We start from the raw sequence: 17970 nt of genomic DNA, 5'->3' as shown, positions 1-17970 counted from the left end.
GAGAGTAATCTCACTAATGATGGGGCAAGAATCTAACATGCACTGGCTCAAGTTTCCCCATTAGGAGAATTAATGTGTTCCTGCCACTGCTCACCTGTGTCCTGTCTCTCTGGGCTTAAATCTAGCCACAACTCCCCACGCAGCTGGCTCAGTAGTGTCTGCTGTTTAATAATAACCATCATAGTTGTACCATAGCTTACTTTGTGCCAGGTCTGTTCTAAGCATTTCAAACTTCATGATAACTCTGAGTCAAATACAAGTACCTCCATTTTATAGATGGGAAGTGTGAGGCACAGAGAAAAAAAGTAACTTGCCAAGGATCACATGGAAAATAAGCTAGTAAGTGGCAAAGCTGGGATTCTAACTCAGGTAGTTGCTCTGATGCTCTCCAAGTGGGTCCCATGACCTGGAGATGGCTGAAGGGTTGAGGGTGTGGGGAGGGGAAGGGGGATAAGTTTTTAGTAGTCCATTTTAGTGTATGGTTCAAGCTACATTTACTAACTGAACTGTAAGCTTTAAACTGTGTTTTAATTTTTAAGCTGTTTGTAAATTCCTGTCTGACACTGTCTACTTTTCAGTTGGTTCAGAGTTGGACAAGGAAAGATTTGTAAACTACTGTCTCCCTTAGAAACTCCAACACTAACCTGGTCCACTTTCACTGAAGTAGGATAAAAAATTAGATGGCCTGTAATACTATCTATAATAATCTATAATAATAACAGTATAATATGCTAATTAGACCGGATGTCCTTCCATCCTTCCAGACAAAGCCGGGGCTGTGAGGGAAGCCCGGGTCCCGGGTGCCAGAGGTAAGCTGGTGCTGGCAGTTGGGGGAAGGAAGGCTGACTCTTGCATGAATTACGTGCATCGGGCCTCTAGTGCAGTTATAAAAAAGAAGGATCTCTTATCCTTTGAAACAGCAGGGAGGGACCTGGAGAGTATTATGGTAAGAGAAATAGGCCAGTCAGAGAAAGATAAGTATCACATGATCTCACTCATCTGTGGAATCTAATGAACAAAATATACTGATGAACAAAATAGATCTGGAGACAAAGAAGCATGGAACAGATTGATGAATCTCAGAGGGAATTCTGGGGATGGGGTGGGGAGATATTAACCAGGAAACTTATATGCATATATGTAATACTTTCAACAATAAAGATTATTTCTTCAGTATAGATTCCCCAAAGCAAAATTACCTTGTCAAGTAATTTAGACATTTTTAGGGCTCTTGATAAATTGCTTTTGGGAGAAGTCATACCATAATAACTCCTCTATTCCCTACCCCAGAAACGTAAGGAGGTGCCCATATGTTGTTGGTATTTTTACATTTTATAGCTGAAGAAACAACATTTTGGAGCAGGTAAGTAGGTGTTCAAGTTGGTAAATAATCTTTCTGTCCAACTCCAAATGAACTGCTTTCCCATACACAGCACTATGACTATTGAGAACTAACAGGAAATGTGACAAGATTGGCTTTTGGCTCAGGGCTAGGTGCTCTAGGGATAGAGCTGGGGAGTAGGGGATGGGCTGGATTCAGGCTCAGGGATGCGAGAAGGGCCACAAACACCTTCTCTCGCAGGCTCGGGACCATCCAGCCATTTCCCTGACCACACTTCTCTAGTCTGCTTTCAGCCGACTTTCACATTCTCAAGTTTAACCTTGTCAGGCTTGATGATCAGCAAGGTTGCAGTGAGTATTCATAGAAATTGCTACAGAAGTTAATGTCCAGATCCACAGGAAACGCAGGCAGAAATGAAGACAGTGACACTTACCAACCTTGACAGAAGGGACAAAAGCCTAAACTCTACACCGAAATGTTTGTAGCTCTCATCACTGTGATGCTGCATATCGCAGACAATACACGCACTTTAAAATCACAGGATCTGCCAGAACCGGTTTGGCTCAGTGGATAGAACGTCGGCCTGTGGATTCAAGGGCCCCGGGTTTGATTCCAGTCAAGGGCATGTACCTTGGTTGCGGGCACATCCCCAGTGGGGGGCGTGCAGGAGGCAGCTGATCAATGTTTCTCTCTCATTGATGTTTCTGGCTCTCTATCTCTCTCCCTTCCTCTCTGTAAAAAATCAATAAAACATATTAAAAAAAATAAAAAATAAAATCACAGGATCTAAGCATTATGGAAAGGACAATGACAGCCTCAGGAGAGCTGTGGTCACTGTGGGGAGGTGGTTAGAAACATGCACTGCTTTTCGGCATCTTCAGGATAGTTCCTTAGTTTTAGGAACTTTCTTCTGTAAGTTTATAAGATATGTCTCAAATTCTTTCTAATTCTTAGTTCCTAAATATTTATAAGTGGAAAAATGAAAGGAGCAAAGCAAACACAAATTTTATACATTATTTAAAAATATTTTCTGAAAAATTATGGCACACACTCATATCACCTAAAAGATCATCCCTATTAAGGCATGGAGAAGAATAGATAAATCCACAGTATGCAAAGTGAAAGAAATTTCCCTTAATGAATATTTAAAACATGCTCACTAGAAAATGTTCAGTTTTCTCTGGCTTTAGTTGATTTTGGGTGCTTGGTTTTGTAGGTCATATGTGGAATGGTGTTCTTTTTTGCTTCACTAGGTATGAACTTGTATTATCGTAGCATCCAACCCAGGACCAGTGGAATTCTTTCAGGGGCTCTCCAGGCCTACCTCTAATTAGAATTGAGCTTGCACAAGATAAGTGGCTTCTAGAACCTTTACCTTATCTATTGCCTGGAAATGGTTAGGCGGCTATTACCAAAAAAAAGAAATATATTAAGAAAAAAGATTAGTTGAAAGTGCATTTTTTATTCAATGGAGAAATAACTCCTAGATAATTATTATGACCAATAACAATACCTATTATTGTCCATACTGCTTCATGGGATGTTAACAGCAACCCTGTGAGTAGGCATTACTTTTATCTATATTTAATAGATAGGAAACTGAAGTTTGGAGAGGTTTAGGTGACTTGCTCATGGCTACACAACTAGTGAGTAATGAAGAGAGATCTCAAACCTAGATCTGAGATAAAATAATTTGCTTTTTTGTTACTTCATGTTCCCTTGATTTAAGCTAGTTGTATTATTTTTATTTATTTATTTATTTATTTATTTATTTATTTTTCGCTAAAAGTATTACAAAGGGTATTACATAAGTGTCCTTTTTTCCCCCCCACCCTTGACAAGCCCCTGCCCTCCCTTACCCCCCAGTGTCTTATGTCCATTAGTTATGGTTATATGGATGCATACAAGTCCTTCGGTTGATCTCTTACTCCCCTCCCTCCTGTCCCCCAACCCTCCCAGGCCTTACCACTGAAGTCCGACAATCGGTTTGAGGCAGCTCTGCCACTGTATTTATTATTGTTCAAAAGTTTGTAATGGTCTTAATTATCCATGAAAGAGTGAGATCATGTGGTATTTTTCCTTCATTGACTGGCTTGTTTCACTTAGCATAATGCTCTCCAGTTCCATCCATGCTGTTGCAAATGGTAAGAGTTCCTTCTTTTTAACAGCAGCATAGTATTCCATCGTGTAGATGTACCACAGTTTTCTAATCCAATCATCTACTGATGGGCACTTACGCTGTTTCCAGATCTTAGCTACGGTGAATTGTGCTGCTATGAACATCGGGGTGCATATATCCTTTCTGATTGGTGTTTCTGGTTTCTTGGGATATATTCCTAGAAGTGGGATCACAGGGTCAAATGGGAGTTCCATTTCCAATTTTTTGAGGAACCTCCATACTGCCTTCCATAGTGGCTGCACCAGTCTGCATTCCCACCAGCAGTGCACAAGTGTTCCTTTTTCTCCACATCCTCTCCAGCACTTGTCGTTTGTTGATTTGTTGATGATGGCCATTCTGACAGGTGTGAGATGGTACCTCATTGTTGTTTTGATTTGCATCTCTCGGATGATTAGTGACATTGAGCATGTTTTCATATGTCTCTTGGCTTTCTGAATGTCCTCTTTTGAAAGGTGTCTATTTAGATCCTTTGCCCATTTTTTGATTGGATTGTTTATCTTCTTTTTGTTAAGTTGTATGAGTTCCCTATAAATTTTGGAGATTAAGCCCTTATCAGATATGACGTTGGCAAATATGTTTTCCCACAAGGTGGGTTTTCTTGTTGTTTTGTTGATGGTTTCTTTTGCTGTGCAGAAGCTTTTTATTTTGATGTAGTCCCATTTGTTCATTTTCTCTTTAGTTTCAACTGCCCTAGGAGCTGTATCAGTGAAGAAATTGTTTTGGCATATGTCTGAGATTTTGTTGCCTTTGTATTCTTCTAGAATTTTTATGGTTTCCTGTCGTACATTTAAGTCCTTTATCCATTTTGAGTTTATTCTTGTGTATGGTGTAAGTTGGTGGTCTAGTTTCATTTTCTTGCATATGTCTGTCCAATTTTCCCAGCACCATTTATTGAAGAGACTATCTTGGCTCCATTGTATGTTCATGCCTCCTTTGTCAAAAATTAATTGAGCATATTGGTTTGGGCTAATTTCTGGACTCTCTATTCTATTCCACTGATCTATATGTCTGTTCTTGTGCCAGTACCAGGCAGTTTTGAGAACAGTGGCTTTGTAATACAGCTTGATATCCGGCATTGAGATCCCACCTACTTTGTTCTTTCTCAGGATCGTTGCAGCTATTCGGGGTCTTTTTTTATTCCAGATGAATTTTTGGAGAGTTCGTTCTAGATCTTTGAAGAAGGCCATTGGTATTTTAATGGGAAGTGCGTTGAATGTATAGATTGCTTTGGGTAGTATGGACATTTTAATGATGTTGATTCTACCAATCCAAGAACATGGTATGTTCTTCCATCTGTTTATGTCTTCCTCTATCTCTTTTTTCAACGTCCTGTAGTTTTCTGAGTAGAGGTCTTTAACCTCTTTAGTTAAGTTTATTCCTAGGTATCTTAATTTTTTTGGTGCGATGGTAAATGGGATTGTTTTTCTGATCTCCCTTTCTGAAAGTTCACTATTGGTGTATAGAAATGCCTCAGATTTCTTGGGGTTAATTTTGTATCCTGCTACATTGCCAAATTCATGTATTAAGTCTAGTAGCTTTTTGATGGAGTCTCTAGGGTTTTGTATGTATAATATCATGTCATCTGCAAATAAGGACAGTTTTACTTCCTCTTTTCCAATTTGGATGCCTTTTATTTCTTCTTCTTGCCTAATTGCAATGGCTAATACTTCCAGTACTATGTTGAACAGGAGTGGTGAGAGTGGGCATCCCTGTCTTGTTCCTGTTCTTAGGGGAAATGGTGTTAGTTTTTGTCCATTGAGTATGATGTTGGCTGTGGGCCTGTCATATATGGCTTTTATTATGTTGAGGTATGATCCTTCTATTCCCACCTTTCTGAGAGTTTTTATCAAAAATGGGTGTTGGATTTTGTCGAATGCTTTTTCTGATCAATTGATATGACCATGTGGTTTTTTTCTTTCAATTTGTTTATGTGATGTATCACATTTATTGATTTACGGATGTTGTACCATCCTTGCATCTCTGGGATAAATCCTACTTGGTCATGGTGTATGATCCTTCTGTTTTACTGTTGGATCCGATTTGCTAAGATTTTGTTGAGGATTTTGGCATCTATGTTCATGAGGGATATTGGCCTGTAATTCTCTTTCATTGTGATGTCTTTACCTGGTTTTGGTATTAGGGTGATGCTGGCTTCATAGAATGAGCTTGGAAGCGTTCCTTCCTCTTGAATTTTTTGTAGTAGTCTGAGGAGGGTAGGTTTTAGTTCTTCCTTGAATGTTTGGTAAAACTCCCCTGTGAAGCCGTCTGGCCCTGGGCTTTTGTTTGCTGGAAGCTTTCTGATGACTGCTTCAATTTCTTCCATAGTTATTGGCCTATTGAGATTTTTAGATTCTTCCTGATTGAGTTTTGGAATGTTGTATTTTTCTAGGAATTTGTCCATTTCCTCCAGGTTGTCTAGTTTGTTGGAGTAGAGTTGCCCGTAGTATTGTTTAACAATCATTTGTATTTCTGTGGGGTCTGTTGTTATTTCGCCTCTATCATTTCTGATTTGGTTTATTTGGGACCTCTCTCTTTGCTTCTTGGTGAGCCTGGCTAGGGGTTTGTCAATCTTGTTTATCCTTTCAAAGAACCAGCTCTTGGTTTCATTGATTTTCTGTATTGTTTTTTTGGTCTCTATTTCATTGATTTCTGCTCTAATCTTTATTATCTCCTTCCTTCTGCTCACTCTGGGGTTTTCTTGTTGCTCTCTTTCTAATTCTTTGAGTTGTAGAGTTAGATGATTGACTACCATTTTTTCTTGTTTTTTGAGATAGGCCTGTAGAGCTATAAACTTTCCTCTCAGGACTGCTTTCATTGTGTCCCAGAGGTTTTGGATTGCTGTGTTTTCATTGTCATTAGTGTCCAGGATGTTTTTAATTTCTTCTTTGATGTCATCGGTTACCCAATCAATATTTAATAACATGCTATTCAGCTTCCAAGTGTTTGAGTATTTTGGGTTGTTTTTATTGTAGTTTATTTCTAACATTATGCCATCGTGGTCTGCGAAGAAGCTTTTTATGATTTCAATCTTCTTGAATTTGTGGAGACTTTGCTTGTGACCCAATATGTGGTCTATTTTTGAATATGTCCCATGAGCACCTGAGAGGAATGTATATTCCGCAGCTGTGGGGTGAAGTGTTCTGAAGATGTCAATTAAGTCCATCTGATCTAGTGAGTCATTTAAGATTGCTGTTTCTTTGCTGAGTTTTTGTCTAGCGGATTTATCCAGTGATGTCAGTGGTGTATTAAAGTCCCCTACTATGATTGTATTGTTGTCGATCTCTCCCCTGATATCTTCCAGAAGTTTTCTTATGTATGTGGGTGCTCCTGCATTGGGTGCATATATGTTTACCAGGGTTATATCTTCTTGTTGTATTGATCCCTTTAGTATTATGAAGTGGCCTTCCTTATCTCTGGTTATGGCCTTCACTTTGAGGTCTATTTTGTCGGATATAAGTATTGCTACCCCAGCTTTCCTTTCCTTTCCATTTGCGTGAAAGATATTTTTCCATCCCTTCACTTTCAGTCTGTGTGAGTCCCTTCTAATGAGGTGGGTCTCTTGTAGACAGCAGATGTATGGGTCATGTTTTTTTATCCATTCAGCCACTCGATGTCTTTTGGTTGGAGCATTTAGTCCATTTACATTTAAAGTTATTATTGAAAGGTACTTGTTTGTAGCCATTTCTTTTTTTTGTGTGTGTGTGTGGCTGTTTTCTTTCTGAGCTTGATATTTCTTCTTTTTACACCAGTCCCTTTAGCATTTCTTGCATGGCTGGCTTGGTGGTGATAAACTCCCTTAGCCCTTTTTTGTCTGTGAAGCTTCTTATTTCCCCTTCAATTTTGAATGATAGCCTTGCTGGATAGAGTATTCTTGGATTCAGTCCTTTGCTTTGCATCACTTTGTAGATTTCCGTCCATTCTTTTCTGGCCTGATGTGTTTCTGTTGAGAAATCATTTGATAATCTAATGGGAGATCCCTTGTATGTTACTTTCCGACTCTCTCTTGCAGCCTGTAAGATTCTCTCTTTATCCTGAACATTTGCCATGGTAATTATGATGTGTCTTGGTGTGGGTCTTTTTGGGTTCACCTTGTTTGGGACTCTCTGGGCTTGTGTGACTTTTTTCTTCCCCACCTCAGGGAAGTTTTCTGATATTATTTCTTTGAATAGGTTTTCTAATCCATGTTCATCTTTCTGTTGTTCTGGCACCCCTATTATTCGTATGTTGTTTCGTTTCATGTTGTCCCAAAGCTCCCTTAGGCTCTCCTCTTGTCTTTTAATTTTTTTCTCCATTTGCCGTACAGTTTGAGTGTGTTTTGCTTCCTTGTCTTCTAATTCACTAATTCGGTCCTCCACTTCTCCCAGTCTACTGTTGATACTTTCAATGGAGTTTTTTATTGAAGCTATGTCGCTCTTCATTTCTTCTTGGGACTTACTTAAGTTGTTGATTTTTTCATCTGTTTCTTCTAGCTTCTTGCATAAGTAGTTGATTTTTTCATCTGTTTCTTCTTGCTTCTTGAACATCTGGTGCATGTACTCTAGGAACCTTATTCTGAATTCTTTTTCCGTCATGTTGCATATCTCTGTCTCACTTAGCTGCTTTTCTGGCGAGTCCTCCTTTTCTTTCCTTTGGGGATTTCTTTGTCTACCCATGTTTGATCTCACTGACATGACTAGTTGTTGAATCGTTCAGTGGCTGGACCCTGGGTGGCAGTGGCTGCTCCCTGGGTGGCAGTGGCTCCTCGGGCTGTGGTTGCTCCTTGGGCGGTTGTGGTAGCAGCGGCTCCTCTGTTGATAGCAGAGCCTCTGGTGGGTGCTGTTCACAGATGTGGTGGCTCTTCTGGCTGGTGGAGGGAGGCTTCACACACAGCAACTGTTCCCCAGGCAGAGCGTGTGGTGATCAGGAGGCCGCTGTTGCTTGAATCTGCTGCGTTGATTTAAAGGCACAAAATACAACACAACAAGGCACAACGTACCAGGCACTGAACACTATTGTATTTACGATATTACTAACCCCAAATAAAGGTGGCCACCCGAGCTAAGAGAGTTGGGAGATAAGGGGGAAAGAAGAGAAAAAGGTAGAAGAGAAAAAAGAAAGAAAGAAAAAAAGGAGTGCAAAAATGAAATTAGAAAAAGGGAGGGGAAAAAGAGGAGGAAAAAAAAAAAGTAAGAGAGAAAAGGGAATGAAGTATAGAAGGGGAAGAGACTATTTATAAGAGGAGAAAACTCCTATAGGTCCGCCACTAATACCAACAAATTACAGCAACAGATTCCTGGAGATGAATACAAACTACAAACAACCAATAATATCAAGCGACGCAAGGGGAAACAGAAGCACAGAAATAACCGGGGGGGGGGGGGGGGGGGGGGAGGGAGGGGCAGGAAAATAAAAAGAATAAGCAGTCTAACCTCACAAACAATCCTAAAAAAAAAAAAACCCAATATACTCGTCAATCAAGCAAACAACAATAAAACAATGGAGAGAGAAAAGAAGAAGAAGTAGAGAAAAAAAGAAAAAAAAATTGGATATTGAAGGAAGATAAGGGAAAGGTGTATAAGGATTTAGAACAGGGGATTGGACGTAGGATATATAAGCAGGGTTAAATTTTGACAGGGGGTAAAAAGAGTAGGGAAAATCAAAGGCTGGAGTAGGGTAAGAGAAACAGGACAGCAAAAGGGAAAAAGTGGGGGAGATTGTTTAGCACAGAGGCAAATTGAGGTAGAGAAAAATGTTGCTAAAGGAACGATGAAAATAGAATGGAGAACATTAGTCCCAAAATAAAATAAAGACAAAATAAAATGACACTTTAAAGAGTGGTAAAATGGTAGCAGTAATAATACTAGTTAAAAATAAAAATGTAGCAGCTGAAAGGGCAAAATCAGGTGATGGAGAAAAAGAAAAAAGAAAAAAAGAACAAAAAATGTTTTCTTAGTTAAAAGGAGAAAAAGTAATTTAAAAAAATAAAAATAAAAATGTGCAGTAATGCAGGTGCTTCAGATCTTCTACTCTTCTTATTGGCACGCCTGGAATTCAGGAGAATGTTGAATTTTCCTCCGTTACACTGTTCCTCCGTGTTGTAAGCCACAGTCCTGATTTTAAAGTCGGCCGTAAAAATCCCCTTATTGCCTTATCTGTATTTACAGAAGAGTCAGTTCGTGGCTCTGCCTCTGGGTGGCAGTGTGTCTGGATTGACCTCCGAGGCTAAAAGTTCTCTCTGTCCAGAAGCTCTCTATTGTACCTGAACCAGCTCCGCCCAGAGTTGGTTCCCCAGGCGCCACTCCCAGCTCTGTTTTCCAGGCTCCCCAAAAACAGTCTTCCCCTACAAGCTTTGCTAGTGACCCCAACTGGGCAATCACATGCTCTGGGCCAACAATCAAACTCACAGAAGTAAGAGGAAGTGTGCAAACAAGAGCCTGGGAAGCTGTTCGAACTCACAGGGTTCCACCCTCCAGAACTGCGCGGGATGTCTGCGCGGAATGTCTGCGCGCGCTCAAGCCCCTGGCGACAAGTAGCCGGCTATCAGGGAAACTCTGAGGCCGCCCTTTTGCATCCAGTCCAACTATGGGCTCATTTATAGTGTTACCTTCTGGCAGTAGCCCTGCGGGAGCCCTCCCCACTTGCGGGTCACGCTGGCCTCTATGGGCGTGGATTTTGGAGGGGGTAGATTTCCCCCTGCGTGCGTTCCTCGCTCCAACCTGAACTGCAAACCGCACCTTTGGGGTAAGTCTAACCTTTCCGTGGAGGGGTGCAGATCTCCTCTGGGCTCTTACAGTCGCGTTGCTTGCGAGTCGTTGCCTCCGGGTTAGTAGCCGCCGGGTTAGCAGCCGATCTCTGGATGCCGGTAACAGCTACCTAAGATGGCGCGGTCTCGCCGCTGCGCTGGCGCCCAGGGGGAGGTTTCAGCCTCAATCTCTAACCATCTGCATTTTTTAGGAGTTCTCTGTCTTTCCTGGCTGCAGACTGTCTCTCAGCTGAACCTCCCCAGCTTGATCGGGCTGATTGTTACCCGTTTCAGCTGCTCGCCCCTATCTGCTCCGGGATAAAGCACCAACACGTCCGTCTAAGCCTCCGCCATTTTTTCCTCCTCTAGTTGTATTATTGAAGTATTCATGCTTGAATATTATTTTATTTAATCATTATTATGCTTTACCCAAAAGATGAAGGGATTTGGTTTTGTAGGTCAAATATTAGCATGTGTTTCTAGCTAAAAATTAAAAAGCCAAAAAGTGTGAAAGTAAGACCCCGAGCTTTGACCATTAGGATGTGAAAACAACAGTCTAGTCGAAATTTAATGGGGTAAAAGGAGAGCTATGTGTCTGGTAGGAATGCATTTGGCTAAAAGTAATAGAAAAATAGAAGAATCTGACCACAGTGCCTTAACCAAACAGGGATTTATTTATTTTTCTCATAACAAGAAGTCCAAAGGTGGACAGTCCAGGACTGGGACGCGTCCCCACAGTTCCAGCTCCTTCTGTCCTTCCACACCGCCATGCTTAGCATGGGGCTCTTGTCTTCCGGTTTGTTGCCTAATGATGTGGCCAGCTTTTCTGTCTCTACCTCCATATGCATATGTCATCCTGGAAGAAGTGCCCAACTTGTTTGCTTCTGATTCTAACTTTTTTGTTTGAAAAGGGATGCTTTTCTCCAAAGATTTTCTTCTGCATCTCTTGGCCAGAACTGGATCTCAGGGCCCTAGCTGCAGGGGAGGCAGGGAAGGAGAATATTTTCATTTCAGCCCACTTCCATACTGAACGGAATTAGGGTTACGTGAGAAAGAAAAAAATAAGGGAATATATGTTTGCTCTATCTATTTATCTATTTTTTTTTTTTTTTTTTTTTTGGTTGGAGAGGTAGGGAGTGAGTGGGAATGGATGGTAGTGATTGAAAATCACTTGAACCAAACATTGAGTTGGGATAGACTGCCGAGGAGGGCACGAGGACACTGTACTTGGGTGTGTGCTAATGAATGAGGAGCTACATGGGTCTACCTGGGCAGGGCTCACTGGCAACTAGCATTGAAGGGCAGGAATAGTGGTGAGAGGTTATGGAAGCAAGTTGGAGTCCAGTCAGGAAATGGCCAACACCAAGAAGAAATGCCAGAGTTTTTGGGGTGTATTTTTAAAAGTCATGTCAAATAGTCAAGGTGGCTTCTGGAGGTTAGCCTTTACCATCCAAGAGGTAGTATCCTGCCTGTCTTAAAGTGGCCTTGTTTGCAAGCTGCCCACTAATATAACTCAGCGTGTCCCAGGAAACTAGTCTGCTGTTCACCAGAAAGCCCCACATGGTGCTAGGTTTTTTTTTTTTTTTTTTTTAGTGTAGATTATTGCAGGAGCAACACAGCCATGGTGCTGGATTTTGAGCAAGAAGACCATGATTACGCAATGCACAGCTCCTAGGGAGATTATGCTGCATTCCGTTGCTTGCAGAACATGCATTTTGGAATTATTTGTCCAGCCACTAATCACCTTCACTTTTTCCTTGTGTCCCCTGTGAAGAGCTTTAGGTTTTTGCAGCAATGCTGACAAGTCACCAGGCAGCACACTTGTGACCACAGAATGGCAGGCTTCCTGGGACCTTGGTCTGTGACTCTGCTCTCCTTAGCCCCATGTTCAGGCCATTAATGTCACACAGAAGGATGCTAGAGTTCACTGCTACAGGAGCTGCTTGCTAGAGTGGGAGCTGGGGTCGTGGGCATCCAGCCTGCTGAATGCATCAGAGCTGGAACTCTGATATGCACTGTGGGGCTGCTTCCCAGAGCTGGACTGCCCATCTCTGGGCTGGTTAGGGCCTGTCCTATGGAATAATGTGTGGAAGTGTTGACCCTCGGCTGGGTTCAAGGATGGCCAGTGAAGTCAAAGTTGAGGAGGAGAGTCCAATCCAAAGGAATAAGCAGAGAAGATCCAGAAGCCAAAGTGGAGGAAGATCAGAACCCTTGGGGGCTGAGACAGGGGATGGGTGCTAGGCTCTAGAAACCAAAGTCCTGAGACAGTCAACTTGGGTGGTGGTGGTGGTGGCTGCTAGTGGGTCAGCTGTGGAAAGGTGCCGGGGGAAGGTGTTGAAAACGCATAGGTTTGGTTCTTCCAGTACTGAGGCTTGTCTGACAATGGTGGCCTGATGCTGCCACTGTGGAAATGAGGCGCCTGTCCCAGTGTGCTTGGAATCTCTCCAAGGGGATTGTTGAGAGTTCTGCCATGACTAGGGAAGTACTTTCTAATCTGTTGGGTGCAAGGTATTGTCTGAACGCTATCTGCCTCCTTTCCATTGTTTAAAATGGAGACATTTCCTACGTGGTGGCTCCTGGGAGAGATGTTAGGAGTCTAAATGAGATTATGCAGTTCTTGGAATTCCACTGAGGAAATAGCTTTGCAAATTTATTGTATTGTTATTCATGACAGGTGTGGGTGAGCCGCCGAAAACTCTAGCTACTCCCCAGCCTTGCAAACCGTAAAATTAGACTTCCTATCCTGTGCACAGTAATTCTCTTTCTTACAGTAGAAACCACAAACCAATTTTGCCTTACAGAAATGCGCTCTCATCCAAAATTTTAGTACACATTTTAAAGACTGGCTCAGTTTTACTGTGAAGTTACAACTGATAAAAATGATACCATCAAAGAAATGTGTTTTACATACAGGACCATGCATGTTTAATATTAATATGCTCACCAGGAGCTAATTTGAAGATCATCAATCCAACAACTTTCTTTTCACATCACTAGTTTAATTAAGAAATAATTTGCAGTAATACAGTTGCAAATATTTTACATTTCTGAACCTACATACATCCATGCTGTGAGCCTTACTGGATTTTTTGATTATTCTTTAATTCTTTAACAGTTGCAATTGTGGGTAATTTATGTCGTTTTGACCATTTGTTTCTTTGATATAATTTGCAATTCTTCACCCAGAGTTGTAATATACTACAGTTTAGATAAATGGCATGGTAACACAAAGGTTATCTATGTAAAATGATTAATATTTCAAAATAAGGATGTCTGTAAAATTAAGACATATATATATTATTATTAATAACACTTTTTACATTACTTTTTTCCTTGACTGAGATTTATTGCATGTACTATTGTAACATATTTCTAAAACATCATTAAAAGAAACGGAAAATCATGTATTCATATTTTATGGAAAAATGTGCTGATATATTTTCAATTTTAAGCTATAAACAATGTCTTTTCTTGGATGATTAAAATATCCTGGTCCATTTAAAATGAGCTACATAATAAAAGTGATGTGTAATAATAATTTTACAATGCTTAATAATGCAAAGTGTTTTGTCCGAAAAATGCCTTTTTAAAAGGTTTTATGCATAACTCAAGCATTTCTGTTCTGTATAGAAAATAAGAGAGTGATGTGCAAGCAAAATCAGGAATTGGAAAGGATTTCAAAAATAATTTAAAAAGCCGGACTTGGAGAGATCTGCCTGTTGGCTAGAATTAAGAAGTAGTAACATGTTAGAAGGTTTTCCACTGTTGTCAACTGGGGGAAATAGGGCAGAGTGACACATTAGAAAACATTAGGTCTAAACTTTCTCTAATACAGGTTTTATGGCTTCAAAAAGGGGGTCCAAAGGGTTATTGAAGCTTGTTGAATATGCTTCTATTGCCAATTCATGTCACTGAAGGGACTGCCCTTGCTCACAGGAGAGAGGAGCATTTAGATCTTCCACCAGACACCTGCCAGAAGTACCTTTAACATGCAAACTAGCCAAGGGAGCTTGCCTGCTTCTAGTCACCATCAAAGCAGAGACCCTGAAGAAAATTGTGCACATTCTCCCTGGCTGCCCCTGAGCTGAGGCAGGAAAACCAGGTTAGAGAATCGTAATGTGTTTATTAATGAAGGTTGGGCTATTGTTCATTCAGAATCATCCAATGATTAAAATAAGTTTGAAAAAAGCTAACAGTATGAAAAGAGGTATGAAAAATCAGCCCCAGTGGGAACAGATTAATTATTAATCCACAGTGGAAATCATGATCCATAACTTTTCTTTTGTAAACTGAAGACATGGTCAAATAATAGTAGATTTAAAAAAATTGCATGTTAACTAATGACTTAGATGGTCAAATGTAATAAAATTCCAGAATATCCCAACTGCCTCAGTAAGAATTATACTCAGTATGTTGTTTGTAGGTTTTCTCCCCTGCACACCATTACTTCTGTTTCGGTGAATTTTTGTTTGCATTGAAGGTTTTGGTTGTATTGTCTAGCTCATTTGGGTTGGGCAGCCATATATCTTTTGTTTTGATGCACTCTCTCATGAACAAATTTCTAAAAGGATACAATTTATAAATTTTGTTCTTCTCAGAGATTGCTTTCTTAAAGATGTAATTTAAGAAAAGGCAAAATAAAGCCTGAACTTGCTGAACGTGATCTAGTTACAATCTCACCTGAAGGCAGGGTTGTGTGTGTGTGACTCACTTCATCAGAGCCTTAGAAAATTCAGACAGAGCTTTGTAAATAGTCTGTCTGAAGTCTTGTTTGTAAAAAAAAAAAAAAAAAAAGTTGGTTCCTCTGGTTTCTACGACCTCATTTTATCCATTCTAAAATCATTAGTGGCACCCATGTTCTGATGGATCAAGTTTAAGATTTGCTAACCTAGTGATGGAAGTGGGAGGAGAAATAGAGAAAAGGACAGAGAAAAAGGGGGGGGGAATAGATACTCCTCTCTTTCCCTCCATGATTTCCAGCCTTCTGTATTTGGCCTTTTCATTTATCTTGACATCTTTGTATTGAGGGGTCTACAGTCATCACCTCTTTGGGACCAATTATGACATTCTCTATAGGTCTCAACACAAGACAGAGGAAGCAGTGGCACTCAATAAATAGTTGTTGGTTGGTGTAACCTCAGTGAAAATGACCTTGCCCCCTTTTCATTTAAGCCTAAACGGACGGAGGATATTTGTTGTATTGGAATGAAATTTGTAAAATTTCCAACGCAACTTAAAGACTAAAAATGTATTTTACTGTAGTTTATCTTTGGCCCATCCTTTTATAAATGAAAACTGAGACTTTTAGTTGAGGATCACTTTGTTCCCTCTCCCTTTTATGTACGACACTCACTTTTAAAACAATGAGACTTTTTGAACTCCTTAGCCAAGTTTAAATCAATTCTGAAAAATTACTTGTTTAATATTGCCTTTTCCCCCATCTGATGTCATTTATTTTGCATTTATTTATTTATTTATTTATTTATTAAACTAAATGCATTTGTCTCTCTTTACCGAGGTGCCCTCTGAGCAGGTGTCTTTGTACTTACTGAAGCACGGAGGTCGATGAGTTTGAACGAAAGAGAGCATTACGTGGGTGGAAATAAATAATGGCTGGTTGATTGACTATGATTAGAGAGTGTGTATTCTGAAGCTGGAGGTTAAAGCAAGCCAGTACCGCAGCTCTTACGTGGGGTGCATGAGGGGTTGATTTGATAAAGAACCCAATTCACTGCAGAGAGGGCCAGGTGAGATGCCTGCAGGACTCTGGACTACTTTTGATTCCTAATCTACATAAATTACGTTGGAACGGACTATAAACTAGTTAAATGGTTGGCTGGTGACAAAAGGATGAAGAAAATAATGAATGCATATGAGGCCGCAGAAAAGATTTGGAGGGATTTGTAACCAGACCGACACATGGGAAATAAAATTTATTGTCGCTAAACATTGAACAATACTCCCGAGGACTAAAGTAATGAACACAAGTGAAAAATAAATAGCACTGAACTAACTAGAGCAGCAAGACTTTCAACAGAGCACTCAGGAGAGAGGAAGGAGAGGTTTTTCTCTAACACTGTCTAGATGACATAAAGCCACAAGTCACCTATGCATACACAGCATTAGGGTAGTTATAGCTGCTCAGATGGCAGGCCAAAGTACTCAGTCATACCCGATTCATCGACTCTGTCCTCCTAAATTCCAAAGAAAGCATCAATATTTGTTAAAATATACACATCAAGATTTTATATCCTCAAGTTTTGAAAACATAGCAAAAATTATAATACAGTTTGAGTATTATTAGACAGGTTTCAATTCGGCATCTGTGTTGAGTGGTGAATAAACCCATTAGACCTTGAAATATTGCCTTGGAAAACATGAATGATAATGAAAAGTATTAGTTTAGGGAGTAGTCTCCCCAGGAAAGAGTCAGAAACTCTCATCACTAGAGACATTCAACATGGATATAAAGTGAACCAAGCACATTATTTTCTCTCTGATGTAATTCCGAGTATACATAGTAAAAGAAATTTATTTTTATTTTGTCAATGTGTTTTTCTCCATCAGTTTACCACTCACTATACTACAAATCATGTTTGTACCTCACAGTAAATGTATTTTTCAGTGTCCCCGCATCAGGCCCATATAGTCAGAGATTAATTATTTAGGACAATGTCAGGTTTGTCACTTACCCAGGGATTGAGTTTCAAACTGTACCTCAATTTAGGAATAAGATTAAGTTTTTTTGGAGTTTCCTACTAAATGCATTTGTCTCTCTTCACCGAGGTACGCTCTGAATAGGTGTCTTTGTACTTACTGAAACACGGAGGTTGATGCGTTTGAATGAAAGAGAGACTCTGAAAGGTGATATAATGCTTTGTGTTGGTATCACCAGATCCGGGGGGTATTGCAGTGGGGTTCCTAGTTTTAGCTCTGCCACTGAAAAGCTGTTGGACTCTGGGCCAGCCAATTAGCATCACTAGACCTTAGCTTCTTCGTTTGTAAATGAGAAAAATGTCTTCCCCCAGATTAAGATGCTCTCTTGGAACTTTCTGGATCCAAGAGATGAAATGTAATGAGCAGTACTACCCCCTCGAGGTCTCATCTAGAGCAAGGATTGGAAAAATTTTTAAGGGCCAGAGAGTTAATATTTTAGACTTAGGGGGCCAAGAGGCAAAATCGGAAGTATTTATGTAACCGTTAAAAAATGTAAAAACGATTTTAAGGGTGGCACAGGCGGTGTGCTGTAGTTGTCCACCCCTGGTCTAGAGGAATAACAAACAGATAATCACACTCCAATGTGCAAGCTGTGTGGACAGAAGTATCAGGTAAAAAATTCATTGGGCAGTAACCGGTTTGGCTCAGTGGATAGAGCGTTGGCCTGCGGACTGAAGGGTCCCAGGTTCGATTCCAGTCAAGGGCATGTACCTGGGTTGCGGGCACATCCCCAGTAGGGAGTGTGCAGGAGGCAGCTGGTCGATGTTTCTCTCTCATTGATGTTTCTAACTCTCTATCCTCTCCCTTCCTCTCTGTAAAAAATCAATAAAATATATATTAAAAAAAAATTCATTGGAAGTCTTTTCTTCCTTGAGCCAACTGGACGTTTTGGTTAAAATAACCTTTCCTGGTTATGTGAGAGCCCTTGGCCTCACTGGGGAACATGGAGAGGCCTCCAGGGGCTGTCTTTTCTTTTCATTCCCTTCTCTCATCTTCCTTTCTCTTTGTTTT

Source organism: Myotis yumanensis, unplaced genomic scaffold, assembly GCF_028538775.1.
Source record: "Myotis yumanensis isolate MYYU_CA2020_CCGP unplaced genomic scaffold, mMyoYum1.0.hap1 SCAF_3, whole genome shotgun sequence".
Classification (NCBI taxonomy): domain Eukaryota; kingdom Metazoa; phylum Chordata; class Mammalia; order Chiroptera; family Vespertilionidae; genus Myotis; species Myotis yumanensis.
This window is presented reverse-complemented; position numbering follows the sequence as displayed.